This window comes from Cetorhinus maximus, unplaced genomic scaffold (assembly GCF_964194155.1).
Source record: "Cetorhinus maximus unplaced genomic scaffold, sCetMax3.hap1.1 HAP1_SCAFFOLD_864, whole genome shotgun sequence".
Classification (NCBI taxonomy): Eukaryota; Metazoa; Chordata; class Chondrichthyes; order Lamniformes; family Cetorhinidae; genus Cetorhinus; species Cetorhinus maximus.
This window is the reverse complement of record NW_027596806.1, coordinates 73153-94150: the sequence shown is the minus strand read 5'-3', so window position 1 is coordinate 94150 and position 20998 is coordinate 73153. Positions and strand designations below refer to the sequence as shown.

At 51.2% G+C, this 20998-nt stretch overlaps 1 non-coding gene and 3 pseudogenes across 1 annotated transcript; all 4 read right to left on the bottom strand.

The window, feature by feature from the left end:
• Positions 1-1701: 1701 nt before the first annotated feature.
• Positions 1702-1892, bottom strand: LOC144674930 (U2 spliceosomal RNA). Its single transcript, XR_013574703.1, has one exon. It is a non-coding gene; the product is annotated as a U2 spliceosomal RNA (small nuclear RNA).
• Positions 1893-8733: 6841 nt separating this feature from the next.
• LOC144674954 (U2 spliceosomal RNA) lies at positions 8734-8914 on the bottom strand (annotated as a pseudogene).
• A 5205-nt stretch (positions 8915-14119) lies between these two features.
• LOC144674935 (U2 spliceosomal RNA) lies at positions 14120-14299 on the bottom strand (annotated as a pseudogene).
• A 3338-nt stretch (positions 14300-17637) lies between these two features.
• Positions 17638-17817, bottom strand: LOC144674934 (U2 spliceosomal RNA; annotated as a pseudogene).
• Between the last annotated feature and the right edge of the window lie 3181 nt (positions 17818-20998).

Sequence of the window (20998 nt, the reverse complement as noted above, 5' to 3'; positions counted from 1 at the left end):
TCTGGAAGTCCAGACATACTACATCTACAGGATCCCCGTTATCCACTTTGCTTGTCACATCTTCAAAGAACTCTAGCAAATTAGTCAAACACGATTTACTCTTCGTAAAGCCATGCCGACTCTGAGGGATTGCATTTTGACTTGCATTTTAGGAAGGTAGTGGAGGCATTGGAGAGAGTGCAGAAGAGGTTTACGAGTTTGGTTCCAGGGGCGAGGAAGTTGAGTTATGAAGTAAGATTGGAGAAGTTGGGACTGTATTCCTTGGGGAAAAGAAGTCTGAGAGGAGACTTGATAGAGGTATTGAAAATCATGAGGGGTCTGGAGAGAGTAGATAGGGAGAAACTGTTTGCACCGGGGCAAGGATCGAGAAGGAGAGGGCACAGGTTTAAAGTAACTGGCAAAAGAAGCAAAAGCGATAGGAGCAGCGAGCGGTCAGGGTCTGGAATGCACCACCTGATAGCGCGGCGGAGGCAGGTTCAATTGAAGAGGGAATGAGATGATTATTTGAAAAGAAAGCATGTGCCGGGTTACGTGGAGAAGGCAGGAGAAAGGCACGAGGTGAAATGTTCACCGGGAGAGCTGGTGCAGGCACGACGGGCGGAATGGGCTCCTTGTGCAATGTAAGGATTGTGTGAATGTGGATGTAGAGGTTTCGGAGTAGCTGTGTAAAGTGTGTGAGCTTTGAGGTGTGAGTTTTGATTGTTGCTGTGTCAGCAGCAGCAGCGGCAGCGGCAGCAGAGAGCTGGTTTAAAATGTTGTGAGGCGAAAGGTGCAGCTGAGAGAGTGTTTGAGAGGTGTATTTGCAAGTGAAAGCTGTTTTTGTATAAGTGAGGTAGAGTGTTTGTGAGATGAGAGTGCTGTCTGTGAGTGTTGGGTGAGCGTGCGTGTTTTTTGTGTGTAGCTGCTGCGGGTGAGTGAGTGAGAGAGAGAGAGAGAGAGAGAGAGAGAAAGAAAGAAAGTTGGATAAAAACAAAAAGCTAAAAGCTACTGCGGATGCTGGAAATCCAAAACAAAATAAAAACAGAATTACCTGGAAAAACTCAGCAAGTCTGGCAGCATCGGCGGAGAAGAAACCAGTCAACGTTTCGAGCCCTCATGGCCCTTCAGCAGAACTGAAGCATAGTTTCAACAAGGGAGAAATATAAATTGGTTTAAGGTGGGTGGGGGGGGAAGAGACACATTGAGGGTGTAGTGTGAGCAGATAATCAAAAGATGTCAGAGACAAAAGGGTCAAAGAGGTGTTGAAGGTGGTGGTCTTTGTCTGAGAAAAGTGCTAATTAAGAATGACTAAAGACCTTTAGTCTTTCCACCCCACCCCCACTAGAGCTGTACTTTGAATATCCTGTCTTGCATTCTTAATTAGCACTTTTCTCAGACAAAGACCACCACCTTCAACACCTCTTTGACCCTTTTGTCTCTGACATCTTTTGATTATCTGCTCACACCACACCCTCAATGTGTCTCTTCCCCCCCACCCACCTTAAACCAATTTATATTTCTCCCTTGTTGAAACTATGCTTCAGTTCTGCTGAAGGGCCATGAGGGCTCGAAACGTTGACTGATTTCTTCTCCGCCGATGCTGCCAGACTTGCTGAGTTTTTCCAAAGAAAGTTGGATTTTGGAACATGTACATGTTGAGAAGTAAAGAAAGCAGATGTTTGTAAGAAAACTATTTTTAGCATTGAAAATCCCCTGGAAAGGGGAGGGTGCACCGTTCCCAGAGATACTGCAATACCGGGTCGATGCGTGGAGTGGACGGAGCAAGCCCCTATTCCATCTCCCTGCTCCAAAAATCAATTTAATATATGGTCCCCAGATAAGGGACGTATCAGATATTAAACTGATAAGAACAGATACTACACTTGATCTTAGCCAAAAGGCCGAGAAGCGATGCCGGCGCCGCCCTTGACTTCCCCGAGTGCCATCTGCCTTCCCTCCTTTAAAGCAGACTGACAGCGTTCAAAGACTTATGTATATATATATCTAAGCACTGACGGTTTCACTGTTGGCATATTTGTCCCGGGATTTCTAATTGGAAAAGTTGCCTTTGTTCTCTCTCTTTCAGTGAGACTGCATCAGAGTTATGTAGATCGGCAGTATTCCACCAATCAGATGGGAGAGGGTTGTGCCTATCCACATGGACGTCAGTGTCAGAGGCTGCTGTGGAAGAAGCTTTTGAAAGCAGTTGCGTGTCTTGCAGGGCGTGAGTGACAATGCAGCAAGCAAGTGTGCAGAGCTGCACACATAGAGTCCTAGATTGGTTAGAGCAGAAAAGGAGGCCATTCGGCCTGTCGTGTCTGTGCTAGCTCTTTGCAAGAGCAACTCCCCTAGTGCCACTCACCTGCCTTTTCCCCATAGCCCTGCAAATATTTTCTCTTCAGATAATTATCCGATTCTCTTTTGAAAGCCACTCTTGAAAGTGCCCCCAGCACACTCTCAGGCAGTGCATTGCAGATTCTAACCACTCGCTGCGCAAGAAGGTTTCTCCTCATGTCGCCTTAGTTCTTTTGCCATTCACTTTAAATGGGGGTCCTCCATGTTGTGTTTTCCACCTTACGCAAACACACCGACGACACAAAGAGGATCGCTAACTCAATTCTTTGATTTGAAGAGATGAAATATATACAACAATATCTAGGTCTCTAGGACAGCTCCTATCATCGGCCCGAGAATTATACATGAGTATATACACGTCACACCCTGCCTGGCGATGCACAGCAATTTTAGATACGCTCTTTAAAGGTATACCACAACAACTCCAAGCTGTACCCTTAAATAATAAGAACTATTTACATTACAACAAATTGCTCTTCTGTGTTTGAACCTACAATTGTACAAAGTGATCACCTTATGAGTCCCTGGGACGGAATGGTGGTTCGTTGATACTGTGAAGTTGGTTTGAGATTGCCGTACGTTCTCACAATTCTGGTTGTCTGTAGGAGTCTTGCGCTGGGATCGTGTCTTAGATCGCGTTCTGCTTGCGATGGGGTTACTTGGTGTTTCTTGTTCTGGTACTTCCCTGATTCGCCATCGGTTTCTTCACAATGGGTGCTCGTACTTGATCTGATCATGGTTCTGGACAGATGCTGCTGATTTCTGCCGGATTTCATGTTCCATCGGTTGGGTGTTGTAGTCATACCTTTTGTCCAATGATGACTGGGAAGGGTTGTTCGCACTGTAATTCTGCTGGTGAAGGAGTGGTTGCACTGAGCGCTGTCGCTCTAAGGTGTAGCATTGTGACAGGCCGTCACAAGCCTTGTTTACTTTGCTGACATTTCATAAGTAAGCACTTTACAGTATATACATTCCGCCATGCTATTGGACCTGGGGCAGTGTGGTGATGCGGTAGTACGGTCAACTCCCCACTTTTCACACATCGGTGCGCAGACCGATCAACACCTGCGACCACTTCGAACCGGCCTCGGGTGCCAAGGGTAAACCGTGGCAAGAGCGAGGCCGTGCCCTTTGGGAACTGAACTAAGCTTTGTCCCTTTCACCAGCAGGTCAGACTGCCTGAAGCTGCTGGGGATATGGTTCGGAGGGACCAGGGAATGCGTTAGAAACTGGAAGGAGCGAGTAGCCATGGTGAGAAAAGAACTGGGCTTGTGGGAGCAAAGCTCCCTCTCCATTGCGGGTAAGAACCTGCTCATCAGGCGTGAGGCACTCTCAGTGTTGTACATGGCGCAGGTCTGGCCCATTCCTCACTCCTGCGCTGTGGCGATCACGCGAGCCAACTTCCGCTTTGTCTGGAGGTCAAAAGTGGACCATGTTTGCAGGGACATGATGTAAAAAACCTCTGGATGAAGGGGGAGAAAACATGCCCAACATCACCCTCATCCTGATGGCCACCTTTGTGTATGGCTGTATCAAGCTGTGTGTAGACCCAAACACCAAGCGTCACTACGTGCTGAGGTTCTACCTGTCCCTGGTGTTGCGAAGGATGGGTCTGGTCACGCTGCCACGGAAAGCTCCAAGTGCCATATCACCTGTCCCGTGTGGAAAAATTATGCAGAGGAACCGCAAGTCCATCAGGCAGTGGTTAGCACGTATCACCCTAGAGGCCCTGCGGGAAAAGGAGATGGTGGATCCCGTCGGATGGTTCGCCGAACAGACTGTCAGGGTCATTTGGCAGAATGCCTCATCACCAGAACCTTCCAACAAGCACAAAGACGTAGCTTGGCTGGTGGTGAGAAAGGACCTTGCCGTCAGGTCCTTCCTACACGCCAGGAGCCTCACCCCCTCTGCACGTTGCCCTCGAGGTGGCTGTGGTGGGGAAGAGACCGTTGCCCACCTCCTTGTGGAATCTGCCTTTGCAGAAAAGGTCTGAAGAGAGTGGCCGTGGTTCTTGTCGAGGTTCATCCCGAGCAGTTCCGTGACACAGGTCCGGACACTGTGCTCTACGGGCTGTTCCCAGGGACACACGCCGAGACAAGCATCAACTGCAGCCGGAGGATCAACTCGGTGAAAGACGCTCTTTGGCTGCCTGAAACTTCTTGGTCTTCCATTGCAAAGAGTTGGCACATTCCAAGGTCCAGGACTACGTGCTGAGGGACGCACTAAAGTTTGGGGCAGAGGCGCAATGGGGAAAGGTGGCTGTCTACGACCTTTCAGCCATAGTGCACCAAGGGGCTGGGATTTGCATAGGCTCCTCGGGCTGTAAGACACACGGTGAATGTTTCCAGTGAATACTACATGTATCACTTTTGCCTTGAAGCACCTCAGAGTGAAACATGATCTATGTAGGCAACTTAAATACCATTGCACTGTCTGACTGTCTGTTATGACCATTTTGAAATGTCTGCAATGTTCCTTCCTGCAATGGTTGCGCTAGATGTGTCGTGTAACTGGCAGGTAATGGGAAATTTCGAGAAACGGTCAGTCACAAGGGAGAACACGTGACAGGCATGAGAGACAATCCACGAGTCTTTGTAGCTGAGTTTCCGTGTGAGCAACTAGCTCACAGCGCAGAGGAGTTCTTCGATCGAGGCCTGCTGTATTTTTGTCTTTGCTTTCAGTTTGGGCAGTCAAAGAACAAAGAACAAAAAAAACGTACAGCACAGGAACATGTATTTCGGCCCTCCAAGCCTGCGCCGATCAGTCTGTGGAGCTTGCCGGCTGACCTGGCATGCAGCTAAACTCCTTCCACATCTACAGGGAAGGCAAAGTCAGGAGCGTTTCTCTCAGAGCGTAGTGAGTCTTTGGAACTCTCTTCCTCAAAAGGTGGTGGAAACAGGGTCTTTGAATATTTTCAAGACAGAGCTGGATAGATTAACAAGGCGGGGTGGAAGGTTATCGGTGGTAGGCAGGAATGTGGGGTTGAGGTTGCAATCAGATCAGCCATGATCTTCTGAATAGTGGAGCAGGCTCTTGGGGCCCAGTGGCCTACTCCTGCTCCTAAGTTGTATGTTCGTACATGTAGGGGCATTAGTTTTTACTGATTCCAGTACTTCTCCTGCACTGAACCTGGAGAGTACTACGTCAGCTGCTGTTGAGTTGTTTCCTGATGCCCTGCTTTCTTTTGTACGAGCTGTCTAGCATCCTCGTTATGGGCTTCCTTTGCTTGGCATTGGGCCTTCTTTTGGGCTGACTGTTGGTCTATTTCCTTTACGGGATGTCAGCATGACATCACCAGAAGGGAAATGTGTCATGTTATGAAGTCACAGTAAATAGGTCCAATGCATTATATCATTATAATAACACAAGATGATGATCAGCAGTGAGAAGACAGGTGGCAGCAAGGATAAGTACAGGTACGACACAGTGAACAGCCTTAGATCCTGTTAAAATGTTGAAAATGTTTCTCCCCTTCTCAAAGATTATTTCCTTCAAAATTTTAGAAATCTTTCAGCTTCAACCAGAAGTCACATACAAGCCAAACAACAAAACCACCTGCGTGCACAGCACAGCACAGCACAGCACAGTATCTGCCAGCCTGCAATGATGTCGGCTCTCTTTTAATCACCTTTTCACCTCCAATCAGTCCTATTCAGCAGGCAAGCAAAGGAGCGCAGAAAATACATCTGCACGGCTGCTTCTAACTTCTAGAAAGGGAACAGCCTTATCCTAGGAAAGTGAAAAATATCTATACTGTCACAAAGTGATGCACTTGAACTGCAAAACACCACGCTTACCTGAGCTTGTGTCACAGTTTTTGCTGTCTACCTCAGCCAGTATTTTTCTGTATTCTCAGTCGTCCATCCTGGCTTCTTGCTTTCTCTGCAGCTTTCAGATGCCTCCCCTTGGCCGGCCTCAGTGCTCAGTGACAGATCAGCGCTCGCTATTATTTGTCCTCAGTGGTAACTGCTAGGGGAGAAATGCTTGACTTTTTCAATCACCTTTTACCTCAGTAAAATCCAAGTAGAACCTAAAGTGGCAATGCTTCTCCCTCTCAGCACCCAACATGTCTTGCCTTTTCTTCAGGTTGGCTTTGAGTAAGCACAACAGTTGCTGCCTGGCTGCCATTAGAGACAGTTTTCAAGTACAGAGACAAGGGGCAGCCCCATGACCCCTCCCCCGACTCCTGCACAATATGCAAATATAGCACATTGTCTGAGTGCAATTTGGGAGCTGAAGATGGTTTCACAGTGGGATACAAGATATGAGGAGAGGTCACAGTCAACGTTTCCTCACAGACACACCGCTACATAAGCCCCTTTAAATTTGCGCGGCTGTGCAAAAAATTTAATGGGCCCGCACACTTAAACAAATCGGTCACGCACTGTAATGACTCGCCTCATTCAGTTCAACAGAAATTAGGATCATGTTTTTAACCTGTGCCCTCGTTTTAAAATATTTTGTGTTCCATATTTACTTTCTCAATTTGTTATTAACTTACTTTACACTGCTTTATATCCTATCTTGTCGCAGATGTGGATCAGTCTGCGCACCGACAGCGGATCCGACCAGAAGACGGCGACGTCGTCCATGTACAGGGAGGCTTTTACCTGAATGCCTCCACTGCCTGGGATCGTCACTCCTCTTATGCCCGGATCCTTCCTGATGGACTCGGCAAAGGGTTCTATGCAACACACGAAAAGAACAGGCGAGAGAGGACAGCCCTGCCTGACTCCAGATTTAATCGGAAAGCTATCTGTTTCCCACCCGTTGATTGAGACTGCGCTACTGATGTTAGTGTAGAGCAGTTGGATCCAATTTCGAATTCCCTCCCCAAACCCCATTTTGGAGCGCACATCTACCATGTAGGTGTGCGATATTCTGTCAAAGGCCTTCTCCTGATCCAAGCTGATGAGGCAGGTATCCACCCCCCTGTCCTGTACATAGGCAATCGTATCCCTGAGCAGCGCCAGGCTGTCAGAGATCTTCCTGCCTGGCACAGAGCAGGTCTGGTCAGGGTGAATCACCAATTCCAGAGCGGATTTGACCCGGTTGGCGATGACCTTGGACAGAATCTTATAGTCCACATTCAACAGTGAAATGGGTCGCCAATTTCTAATTTCCTCCCTTTCCCCCTTGTGCTTGTAGATGAGGGTGATGATGCCTTTCCTCATGGATTCTGACATACTACCGGCCAGGAGCATACTCTCGTACACTTCTAGCAGGTCTGGGCCGATCAAGTCCCACAGAGCCGAATACAACTCCGTCGGCAAGCCGTCGCTTCCGGGGGTTTTACTCTTCTCGAAGGACTCGAGGGCCTTAGTCAGTTCGTCAGGAGTTAGCGGTTTGTCCAGGCTCTCTCGCGTACTGTGGTCTAAGACCTCCGTGATAGAGGACAGGAAGGACTGGGAGGCCGTGCTGTCCGTGGGCTTCACGTCATACAGTCCGGCATAAAAGGATTTGCTGATCCTCAGAATGTCGGACCGTGATGACTTTACTGAGCCGTCTTCTTCCTTCAGGCTGCTGATCACAGAGCGCTCTCTGTGTACCTTTTGGAAGAAGAAACGTGAGCACGTCTCATCCTGCTCCACGGAGCGGACTCTGGAACGGAAGATGATCTTGGAGGCCTCCGAGGCAAAGTGCGAGGCTTGCTGGCCCTTCACCTCTTGGAGCTCCTCCTTGACATCGACCCCCATCGACTGCAGCCGCAGCAGATTCTGCATCTTTTTCTGGAGTCGGGACATTTCCCTCTGTTCCTTTCTAGCTTTCTGGGTGCCTTTGAGGATGAAAAACCTCTTGATGCTTCCCTTGATCGCTTCCCACCAGTGTGTCAGGGACTCAAAGAGGGGTTTCACGGTTCTCCAACCTTTGTAATCCCTCTTGAGCTCCTCAATGTTCTCTGGGGTCAGCAGTTGCACATTTAGCTTCCATGCCCCCCTGCCCACCCTCAGGTCTTCCTCCAAGTGGCAGTCCGCCAGTAGGAGGCAGTGGTCAGAGAAGAACACCGGCTTGACCTCGGTGGATCTGACTGTGAATGCACGGGACACAAACAGGAAGTCTATCCTGGAACGAATGGACCCGTCTGGCCGCGACCAGGTGTATCTACGCTGCGCTCGGTCTGCAGGGTTGCTGAAGACGTCGTGCAGCTTGGCATCCTTAACTGTTTCCATCAGGGATCTGGACGTAGCGTCCAATCTGCTGCCGGCCCTGCCGGCGAGTGTTGGGTGAGAGTGCGTGTTTTTTGTGTGTAGCTGCTGCGGGTGAGTGAGTGAGAGAGAGAGAGAGAGAGAGAGAGAGAAAGAAAGAAAGTTGGATTTTGGAACATGTACATGTTGAGAAGTAAAGAAAGCAGATGTTTGTAAGAAAACTATTTTTAGCATTGAAAATCCCCTGGAAAGGGGAGGGTGCACCGTTCCCAGAGATACTGCAATACCGGGTCGATGCGTGGAGTGGACGGAGCAAGCCCCTATTCCATCTCCTTGCTCCAAAAATCAATTTAATATATGGTCCCCAGATAAGGGACGTATCAGATATTAAACTGATAAGAACAGATTTTTTTTTTTTTTTTTTGTAAAAATATACTTTATTCATAAAATATCTTCAATCACATTCCAAACCATTTCAAAAACAACATTACAAGGGTACAATCCAGGTTAAACTTTTACAAAATGTATCAGCAGGTGCATCAGTACAAACAATATTACAATCATTTACAGCCTTTCATTTTGATCTGTACAGCCCGAGGGGCTCTAAACAGTTCCCAGTCTCTCGGTGCGCTGTGGTAGAAAGGTCTTAGACAGCGACCCTTCCCCATTGCGCCTTTGCGGCAGCTGCCCCAAGCTTTAGTGCGTCCCTCAGCACGTAGTCCTGGACTTTGGATTGTGCCAGTCCGCAACAATCGGTCGGGGACAACTCTTTGTGCTGGAAGACCAACAAGTTTCGGGCAGACCAAAGCGCCTCTTTCACCGAGTTGATGATCCTCCAGCTGCAGTCGATGTTTGTCTCGGTGTGTGTCCCTGGGAACAGCCCGTAGAGCACAGAGTCCTGTGTCACAGAACTGCTCGGGATGAACCTCGACAGCAACCACTGCATCTCTCTCCAGACTTTCTTTGCAAAGGCACAATCCACAAGGAGGTGAACAACGGTCTCTTCCCCACCACAGCCACCTCGAGGGCAACGTGCAGAGGGGGTGAGCCTCCTGGCGTGTAGGAAGGATCTGACGGGGAGGGCCTTTCTCACCACAAGCCAAGCTACGTCTTGGTGCTTGTTGGAAAGTTCTGGCGATGAGGCATTCTGCCAAATGACTTTGACAGTCTGCTCGGGGAACCATCCCACCGAGTCCACCCTCTCCTTTTCCCTCAGGGCCTCTATGACGTTACGTGCTGACCACTGCCTGATGGACTTGTGGTCAAAGGTGTTTTTCTGCATCAATTTTTCCACCAGGGACAGGTGGTACGGCACGGTCCAACTACTTGGAGCGTTCCGCGGCAGCGTGGCCAGACCCATCCTTCGCAACACCGGGGACAGGTAGAACCTCAGCACGTAGTGACACTTGGTGTTTGCGTACTGAGGGTCTATGCACCGCTTGATGCAGCCACACACAAAGGTGGCCATCAGTATGAGGGCGATGTTGGGCACGTTTTTTCCCCCTTTATCTAGAGGCTTGTACATCGCGTCCCTGCGGACACGATCCATTTTCGACCTCCAGATAAAGCGGAAGATGGCTCGAGTGATCGCCATCGCGCAGGAGTCTGGAATGGGCCAGACCTGCGCCACGTACAGCAACAGCGAGAGTACCTCACACCTGATGACCAGGTTCTTACCCGCAATGGAGAGGGAGCGTCGCTCCCACATGCCCAGTTTCCTTTTCACCATAGCCACTCGATCCTTCCAGTTTCTAACGCATGCCCCGGTCCCTCCGAACCATATCCCCAGCACCTTCAGGCCGTCAGCCCTGACAGTGAAGGGGACAAAGGATCGGTCAGCCCAGTTCCCAAAGAACATGGCCTCGCTCTTCCCACGATTTACCTTGGCTCCCGAGGCCAGTTCGAACTGGTCGCAGATGTGCATCAGTCTGCGCACCGACAGCGGATCCGAGCAGAAGACGGCGACGTCGTCCATGTACAGGGAGGCTTTTACCTGAGTGCCTCCACTGCCTGGGATCGTCACTCCTCTTATGCCCGGATCCTTCCTGATGGACTCGGCAAAGGGTTCTATGCAGCACACGAAAAGGACAGGCGAGAGAGGGCAGCCCTGCCTGACTCCAGATTTAATCGGAAAGCTATCTGTTTCCCACCCATTGATTGAGACTGCGCTACTGATGTTAGTGTAGAGCAGTTGGATCCAATTTCGATTTCCCTCCCCAAAGCCCATTTTGGAGAGCACATCCCCCATGTAGGTGTGCGATATTCTGTACAGATTTTTTTTTTTTTTTTTTGTAAAAATATACTTTATTCATAAAATATCTTCAATCACATTCAAAACCATTTCAAAAACAACATTACAAGGGTACAATCCAGGTTAAACTTTTACAAAATGTATCACCAGGTGCATCAGTACAAACAATATTACAATCATTTACAGCCTTTCATTTTGATCTGTACAGCCCGAGGGGCTCTAAACAGTTCCCAGTCTCTCGGTGCGCTGTGGTAGAAAGGTCGTAGACAGCGACCCTTCCCCATTGCGCCTTTGCGGCAGCTGCCCCAAGCTTTAGTGCGTCCCTCAGCACGTAGTCCTGGACTTTGGATTGTGCCAGTCCGCAACAATCGGTCGGGGACAACTCTTTGTGCTGGAAGACCAACAAGTTTCGGGCAGACCAAAGCGCCTCTTTCACTGAGTTGATGATCCTCCAGCTGCAGTTGATGTTTGTCTCGGTGTGTGTCCCTGGGAACAGCCCGTAGAGCACACAGTCCTGTCTCACAGAGCTGCTCGGGATGAACCTCGACAGCAACCACTGCATCTCTCTCCAGACTTTCTTTGCAAAGGCACAATCCACAAGGAGGTGAACAACGGTCTCTTCCCCACCACAGCCACCTCGAGGGCAACGTGCAGAGGAGGTGAGCTTCCTGGCGTGTAGGAAGGATCTGACGGGGAGGGCCTTTCTCACCACCAGCCAAGCTACGTCTTGGTGCTTGTTGGAAAGTTCTGGCGATGAGGCATTCTGCTAAATGACTTTGACAGTCTGCTCGGGGAACCATCCCACAGGGTCCACCCTCTCCTTATCCCTCAGGGCCTCTAGGACGTTACGTGCTGACCACTGCCTGATGGACTTGTGGTCAAAGGTGTTTTTCTGCATCAATTTTTCCACCAGGGACAGGTGGTACGGCGCGGTCCAACTACTTGGAGCGTTCCGCGGCAGCGTGGCCAGACCCATCCTTCGCAACACCGGGGACAGGTAGAACCTCAGCACGTAGTGACACTTGGTGTTTGCGTACTGAGGGTCTACGCACCGCTTGATGCAGCCGCACACAAAGGTGGCCATCAGGATGAGGGCGATGTTGGGCACGTTTTTTCCCCCTTTATCTAGAGGCTTGTACATCGCGTCCCTGCGGACACGATCCATTTTCGACCTCCAGATAAAGCGGAAGATGGCTCGAGTGATCGCCGTCGCGCAGGAGTCTGGAATGGGCCAGACCTGCGCCACGTACAGCAACAGCGAGAGTACCTCACACCTGATGACCAGGTTCTTACCCGCAATGGAGAGGGAGCGTCGCTCCCACATGCCCAGTTTCCTCTTCACCATAGCCACTCGCTCCTTCCAGTTTCTAACGCATGCCCCGGTCCCTCCGAACCATATCCCCAGCACCCTCAGGCCGTCAGCCCTGACAGTGAAGGGGACAAAGGATCGGTCAGCCCAGTTCCCAAAGAACATGGCCTCGCTCTTCCCACGATTTACCTGGGCTCCCGAGGCCAGTTCGAACTGGTCGCAGATGTGCATCAGTCTGCGCACCGACAGCGGATCCGAGCAGAAAACGGCGACGTCGTCCATGTACAGGGAGGCATTTACCTGAGTGCCTCCACTGCCTGGGATTGTCACTCCTCTTATGCCCGGATCCTTCCTGATGGACTCGGCAAAGGGTTCTATGCAACACACGAAAAGGACAGGCGAGAGAGGACAGCCCTGCCTGACTCCAGATTTAATCGGAAAGCTATCTGTTTCCCACCCAATGATTGACACTGCGCTACTGATGTTAATGTAGAGCAGTTGGATCCAATATCGAATTCCCTCCCCAAAGCCCATTTTGGAGAGCACATCCCCCATGTAGGTGTGCGATATTCTGTCAAAGGCCTTCTCCTGATCCAAGCTGATGAGGCAGGTATCCACACCCCTGTCCTGTACATAGGCAATCGTATCCCTGAGCAGCGCCAGGCTGTCAGAGATCTTCCTGCCTGGCACAGAGCAGGTCTGGTCAGGGTGAATCACCAATTCCAGAGCGGATTTGACCCGGTTGGCGATGACCTTGGACAGAATCTTATAGTCCGCATTCAACAGTGAAATGGGTCGCCAATTTCTAATTTCCTCCCTTTCCCCCTTGTGCTTGTAGATGAGGGTGATGATGCCTTTCCTCATGGATTCTGACATACTACCGGCCAGGAGCATACTCTCGTACACTCCTAGCAGGTCTGGCCCGATCAAGTCCCACAGAGCCCAATACAACTACGCCGGCAAGCCGTCGCTTCCGGGGGTTTTACTCTTCTCGAAGGACTCGAGGGCCTTAGTCAGTTCGTCAGGAGTTAGCGGTTTGTCCAGGCTCTCTCGCGTACTGTGGTCTAAGACCTCCGTGATAGAGGACAGGAAGGACTGGGAGGCCGTGCTGTCCGTGGGCTTCACGTCATACAGTCCGGCATAAAAGGATTTGCTGATCCTCAGAATGTCGGACCGTGATGACTTTACTGAGCCGTCTTCTTCCTTCAGGCTGCTGATCACAGAGCGCTCTCTGTGTACCTTTTGGAAGAAGAAACGTGAGCACGTCTCATCCTGCTCCACGGAGCGGACTCTGGAACGGAAGATGATCTTGGAGGCCTCCGAGGCAAAGTGCGAGGCTTGCTGGCCCTTCACCTCTTGGAGCTCCTCCTTGACATCGACCCCCATCGACTGCAGCCGCAGCAGATTCTGCATCTTTTTCTGGAGTCGGGACATTTCCCTCTGTTCCTTTCTAGCTTTCTGGGTGCCTTTGAGGATGAAAAACCTCTTAATGCTTCCCTTGATCGCTTCCCACCAGTGTGTCAGGGACTCAAAGAGGGGTTTCACGGTTCTCCAACCTTTGTAATCCCTCTTGAGCTCCTCAATGTTCTCTGGGGTCAGCAGTTGCACATTTAGCTTCCATGCCCCCCTGCCCACCCTCAGGTCTTCCTCCAAGTGGCAGTCCGCCAGTAGGAGGCAGTGGTCAGAGAAGAACACCGGCTTGACCTCGGTGGATCTGACTGTGAATGCACGGGACACAAACAGGAAGTCTATCCTGGAACGAATGGACCCGTCTGGCCGCGACCAGGTGTATCTACGCTGCGCTCCGTCTGCAGGGTTGCTGAAGACGTCGTGCAGCTTGGCATCCTTAACTGTTTCCATCAGGGATCTGGACGTAGCGTCCAATCTGCTGCCGGCCCTGCCGGCGAGTGTTGGGTGAGAGTGCGTGTTTTTTGTGTGTAGCTGCTGCGGGTGAGTGAGTGAGAGAGAGAGAGAGAGAAAGAAAGAAAGTTGGATTTTGGAACATGTACATGTTGAGAAGTAAAGAAAGCAGATGTTTGTAAGAAAACTATTTTTAGCATTGAAAATCCCCTGGAAAGGGGAGGGTGCACCGTTCCCAGAGATACTGCAATACCGGGTCGATGCGTGGAGTGGACGGAGCAAGCCCCTATTCCATCTCCCTGCTCCAAAAATCAATTTAATATATGGTCCCCAGATAAGGGACGTATCAGATATTAAACTGATAAGAACAGATTTTTTTTTTTTTTTTTGTAAAAATATACTTTATTCATAAAATATCTTCAATCACATTCCAAACCATTTCAAAAACAACATTACAAGGGTACAATCCAGGTTAAACTTTTACAAAATGTATCACCAGGTGCATCAGTACAAACAATATTACAATCATTTACAGCCTTTCATTTTGATCTGTACAGCCCGAGGGGCTCTAAACAGTTCCCAGTCTCTCGGTGCGCTGTGGTAGAAAGGTCTTAGACAGCGACCCTTCCCCATTGCGCCTTTGCGGCAGCTGCCCCAAGCTTTAGTGCGTCCCTCAGCACGTAGTCCTGGACTTTGGATTGTGCCAGTCCGCAACAATCGGTCGGGGACAACTCTTTGTGCTGGAAGACCAACAAGTTTCGGGCAGACCAAAGCGCCTCGTTCACCGAGTTGATGATCCTCCAGCTGCAGTTGATGTTTGTCTCGGTGTGTGTCCCTGGGAACAGCCCGTAGAGCACAGAGTCCTGTGTCACAGAACTGCTCGGGATGAACCTCGACAGCAACCACTGCATCTCTCTCCAGACTTTCTTTGCAAAGGCACAATCCACAAGGAGGTGGACAACGGTCTCTTCCCCACCACAGCCACCTCGAGGGCAACGTGCAGAGGGGGTGAGCTTCCTGGCGTGTAGGAAGGATCTGACGGGGAGGGCCTTTCTCACCACCAGCCAAGCTACGTCTTGGTGCTTGTTGGAAAGTTCTGGCGATGAGGCATTCTGCCAAATGACTTTGACAGTCTGCTCGGGGAACCATCCCACAGGGTCCACCCTCTCCTTATCCCTCAGGGCCTCTAGGACGTTACGTGCTGACCACTGCCTGATGGACTTGTGGTCAAAGGTGTTTTTCTGCATCAATTTTTCCACCAGGGACAGGTGGTACGGCACGGTCCAACTACTTGGGGCGTTCCGCGGCAGCGTGGCCAGACCCATCCTTCGCAACACCGGGGACAGGTAGAACCTCAGCACGTAGTGACACTTGGTGTTTGCGTACTGAGGGTCTACGCACCGCTTGATGCAGCCGCACACAAAGGTGGCCATCAGTATGAGGGCGATGTTGGGCACGTTTTTTCCCCCTTTATCTAGAGGCTTGTACATCGCGTCCCTGCGGACCCGATCCATTTTCGACCTCCAGATAAAGCGGAAGATGGCTCGAGTTATCGCCGTCGCGCAGGAGTCTGGAATGGGCCAGACCTGCGCCACGTACAGCAACAGCGAGAGTACCTCACACCTGATGACCAGGTTCTTACCCGCAATGGAGAGGGAGCTTCGATCCCACATGCCCAGTTTCCTCTTCACCATAGCCACTCGCTCCTTCCAGTTTCTAACGCATGCCCCGGTCCCTCCGAACCATATCCCCAGCACCTTCAGGCCGTCAGCCCTGACAGTGAAGGGGACAAAGGATCGGTCAGCCCAGTTCCCAAAGAACATGGCCTCGCTCTTCCCACGATTTACCTTGGCTCCCGAGGCCAGTTCGAACTGGTCGCAGATGTGCATCAGTCTGCGCACCGACAGCGGATCCGAGCAGAAGACGGCGACGTCGTCCATGTACAGGGAGGCTTTTACCTGAGTGCCTCCACTGCCTGGGATCGTCACTCCTCTTATGCCCGGGTCGTTCCTGATGGACTCGGCAAAGGGTTCTATGCAACACACGAAAAGGACAGGCGAGAGAGGACAGCCCTGCCTGACTCCAGATTTAATCGGAAAGCTATCTGTTTCCCACCCATTGATTGAGACTGCGCTACTGATGTTAGTGTAGAGCAGTTGGATCCAATTTCGAATTCCCTCCCCAAAGCCCATTTTGGAGAGCACATCCCCCATGTAGGTGTGCGATATTCTGTCAAAGGCCTTCTCCTGATCCAAGCTGATGAGGCAGGTATCCACACCCCTGTCCTGTACATAGGCAATCGTATCCCTGAGCAGCGCCAGGCTGTCAGAGATCTTCCTGCCTGGCACAGAGCAGGTCTGGTCAGGGTGAATCACCAATTCCAGAGCGGATTTGACCCGGTTGGCGATGACCTTGGACAGAATCTTATAGTCCGCATTCAACAGTGAAATGGGTCGCCAATTTCTAATTTCCTCCCTTTCCCCCTTGTGCTTGTAGATGAGGGTGATGATGCCTTTCCTCATGGATTCTGACATACTACCGGCCAGGAGCATACTCTCGTACACTCCTAGCAGGTCTGGCCCGATCAAGTCCCACAGAGCCCAATACAACTCCGCCGGCAAGCCGTCGCTTCCGGGGGTTTTACTCTTCTCGAAGGACTCGAGGGCCTTAGTCAGTTCGTCAGGAGTTAGCGGTTTGTCCAGGCTCTCCCGTGTACTGTGGTCTAAGACCTCCGTGATAGAGGACAGGAAGGACTGGGAGGCCGTGCTGTCCGTGGGCTTCACGTCATACAATCCGGCATAAAAGGATTTGCTGATCCTCAGAATGTCGGACCGTGATGACTTTACTGAGCCGTCTTCTTCCTTCAGGCTGCTGATCACAGAGCGCTCTCTGTGTACCTTTTGGAAGAAGAAACGTGAGCACGTCTCATCCTGCTCCACGGAGCGGACTCTGGAACGGAAGATGATCTTGGAGGCCTCCGAGGCAAAGTGCGAGGCTTGCTGGCCCTTCACCTCTTGGAGCTCCTCCTTGACATCGACCCCCATCGACTGCAGCCGCAGCAGATTCTGCATCTTTTTCTGGAGTCGGGACATTTCCCTCTGTTCCTTTCTAGCTTTCTGGGTGCCTTTGAGGATGAAAAACCTCTTGATGTTTCCCTTGATCGCTTCCCACCAGTGTGTCAGGGACTCAAAGAGGGGTTTCACGGTTCTCCAACCTTTGTAATCCCTCTTGAGCTCCTCAATGTTCTCTGGGGTCAGCAGTTGCACATTTAGCTTCCATGCCCCCCTGCCCACCCTCAGGTCCTTCTCCAAGTGGCAGTCCGCCAGTAGGAGGCAGTGGTCAGAGAAGAACACCGGCTTGACCTCGGTGGATCTGACTGTGAATGCACGGGACACAAACAGGAAGTCTATCCTGGAACGAATGGACCCGTCTGGCCGCGACCAGGTGTATCTACGCTGCGCTCCGTCTGCAGGGTTGCTGAAGACGTCGTGCAGCTTGGCATCCAAAACTGTTTCCATCAGGGATCTGGACGTAGCGTCCAATCTGCTGCCGGCCCTGCCGGCGAGTGTTGGGTGAGAGTGCGTGTTTTTTGTGTGTAGCTGCTGCGGGTGAGTGAGTGAGAGAGAGAGAGAGAGAAAGAAAGAAAGTTGGATTTTGGAACATGTACATGTTGAGAAGTAAAGAAAGCAGATGTTTGTAAGAAAACTATTTTTAGCATTGAAAATCCCCTGGAAAGGGGAGGGTGCACCGTTCCCAGAGATACTGCAATACCGGGTCGATGCGTGGAGTGGACGGAGCAAGCCCCTATTCCATCTCCCTGCTCCAAAAATCAATTTAATATATGGTCCCCAGATAAGGGACGTATCAGATATTAAACTGATAAGAACAGATTTTTTTTTTTTTTTTTGTAAAAATATACTTTATTCATAAAATATCTTCAATCACATTCCAAACCATTTCAAAAACAACATTACAAGGGTACAATCCAGGTTAAACTTTTACAAAATGTATCACCAGGTGCATCAGTACAAACAATATTACAATCATTTACAGCCTTTCATTTTGATCTGTACAGCCCGAGGGGCTCTAAACAGTTCCCAGTCTCTCGGTGCGCTGTGGTAGAAAGGTCTTAGACAGCGACCCTTCCCCATTGCGCCTTTGCGGCAGCTGCCCCAAGCTTTAGTGCGTCCCTCAGCACGTAGTCCTGGACTTTGGATTGTGCCAGTCCGCAACAATCGGTCGGGGACAACTCTTTGTGCTGGAAGACCAACAAGTTTCGGGCAGACCAAAGCGCCTCGTTCACCGAGTTGATGATCCTCCAGCTGCAGTTGATGTTTGTCTCGGTGTGTGTCCCTGGGAACAGCCCGTAGAGCACAGAGTCCTGTGTCACAGAACTGCTCGGGATGAACCTCGACAGCAACCACTGCATCTCTCTCCAGACTTTCTTTGCAAAGGCACAATCCACAAGGAGGTGGACAACGGTCTCTTCCCCACCACAGCCACCTCGAGGGCAACGTGCAGAGGGGGTGAGCTTCCTGGCGTGTAGGAAGGATCTGACGGGGAGGGCCTTTCTCACCACCAGCCAAGCTACGTCTTGGTGCTTGTTGGAAAGTTCTGGCGATGAGGCATTCTGCCAAATGACTTTGACAGTCTGCTCGGGGAACCATCCCACAGGGTCCACCCTCTCCTTATCCCTCAGGGCCTCTAGGACGTTACGTGCTGACCACTGCCTGATGGACTTGTGGTCAAAGGTGTTTTTCTGCATCAATTTTTCCACCAGGGACAGGTGGTACGGCACGGTCCAACTACTTGGGGCGTTCCGCGGCAGCGTGGCCAGACCCATCCTTCGCAACACCGGGGACAGGTAGAACCTCAGCACGTAGTGACACTTGGTGTTTGCGTACTGAGGGTCTACGCACCGCTTGATGCAGCCGCACACAAAGGTGGCCATCAGTATGAGGGCGATGTTGGGCACGTTTTTTCCCCCTTTATCTAGAGGCTTGTACATCGCGTCCCTGCGGACCCGATCCATTTTCGACCTCCAGATAAAGCGGAAGATGGCTCGAGTTATAGCCGTCGCGCAGGAGTCTGGAATGGGCCAGACCTGCGCCACGTACAGCAACAGCGAGAGTACCTCACACCTGATGACCAGGTTCTTACCCGCAATGGAGAGGGAGCTTCGATCCCACATGCCCAGTTTCCTCTTCACCATAGCCACTCGCTCCTTCCAGTTTCTAACGCATGCCCCGGTCCCTCCGAACCATATCCCCAGCACCTTCAGGCCGTCAGCCCTGACAGTGAAGGGGACAAAGGATCGGTCAGCCCAGTTCCCAAAGAACATGGCCTCGCTCTTCCCACGATTTACCTTGGCTCCCGAGGCCAGTTCGAACTGGTCGCAGATGTGCATCAGTCTGCGCACCGACAGCGGATCCGAGCAGAAGACGGCGACGTCGTCCATGTACAGGGAGGCTTTTACCTGAGTGCCTCCACTGCCTGGGATCGTCACTCCTCTTATGCCCGGGTCGTTCCTGATGGACTCGGCAAAGGGTTCTATGCAACACACGAAAAGGACAGGCGAGAGAGGACAGCCCTGCCTGACTCCAGATTTAATCGGAAAGCTATCTGTTTCCCACCCATTGATTGAGACTGCGCTACTGATGTTAGTGTAGAGCAGTTGGATCCAATTTCGAATTCCCTCCCCAAAGCCCATTTTGGAGAGCACATCCCCCATGTAGGTGTGCGATATTCTGTCAAAGGCCTTCTCCTGATCCAAGCTGATGAGGCAGGTATCCACACCCCTGTCCTGTACATAGGCAATCGTATCCCTGAGCAGCGCCAGGCTGTCAGAGATCTTCCTGCCTGGCACAGAGCAGGTCTGGTCAGGGTGAATCACCAATTCCAGAGCGGATTTGACCCGGTTGGCGATGACCTTGGACAGAATCTTATAGTCCACATTCAACAGTGAAATGGGTCGCCAATTTCTAATTTCCTCCCTTTCCCCCTTGTGCTTGTAGATGAGGGTGATGATGCCTTTCCTCATGGATTCTGACATACTACCGGCCAGGAGTATACTCTCGTACACTCCTAGCAGGTCTGGCCCGATCAAGTCCCACAGAGCCCAATACAACTCCGCCGGCAAGCCGTCGCTTCCGGGGGTTTTACTCTTCTCGAAGGACTCGAGGGCCTTAGTCAGTTCGTCAGGAGTTAGCGGTTTGTCCAGGCTCTCTCGCGTACTGTGGTCTAAGACCTCCGTGATAGAGGACAGGAAGGACTGGGAGGCCGTGCTGTCCGTGGGCTTCACGTCATACAGTCCGGCATAAAAGGATTTGCTGATCCTCAGAATGTCGGACCGTGATGACTTTACTGAGCCGTCTTCTTCCTTCAGGCTGCTGATCACAGAGCGCTCTCTGTGTACCTTTTGGAAGAAGAAACGTGAGCACGTCTCATCCTGCTCCACGGAGCGGACTCTGGAACGGAAGATGATCTTGGAGGCCTCCGAGGCAAAGTGCGAGGCTTGCTGGCCCTTCACCTCTTGGAGCTCCTCCTTGACATCGACCCCCATCGACTGCAGCCGCAGCAGATTCTGCATCTTTTTCTGGAGTCGGGACATTTCCCTCTGTTCCTTTCTAGCTTTCTGGGTGCCTTTGAGGATGAAAAACCTCTTGATGTTTCCCTTGATCGCTTCCCACCAGTGTGTCAGGAACTCAAAGAGGGGTTTCACGGTTCTCCAACCTTTGTAATCCCTCTTGAGCTCCTCAATGTTCTCTGGGGTCAGCAGTTGCACATTTAGCTTCCATGCCCCCCTGCCCACCCTCAGGTCCTTCTCCAAGTGGCAGTCCGCCAGTAGGAGGCAGTGGTCAGAGAAGAACACCGGCTTGACCTCGGTGGATCTGACTGTGAATGCACGGGACACAAACAGGAAGTCTATCCTGGAACGAATGGACCCGTCTGGCCGCGACCAGGTGTATCTACGCTGCGCTCCGTCTGCAGGGTTGCTGAAGACGTCGTGCAGCTTGGCATCCTTAACTGTTTCCATCAGGGATCTGGACGTAGCGTCCAATCTGCTGCCGGCCCTGCCGGCGAGTGTTGGGTGAGAGT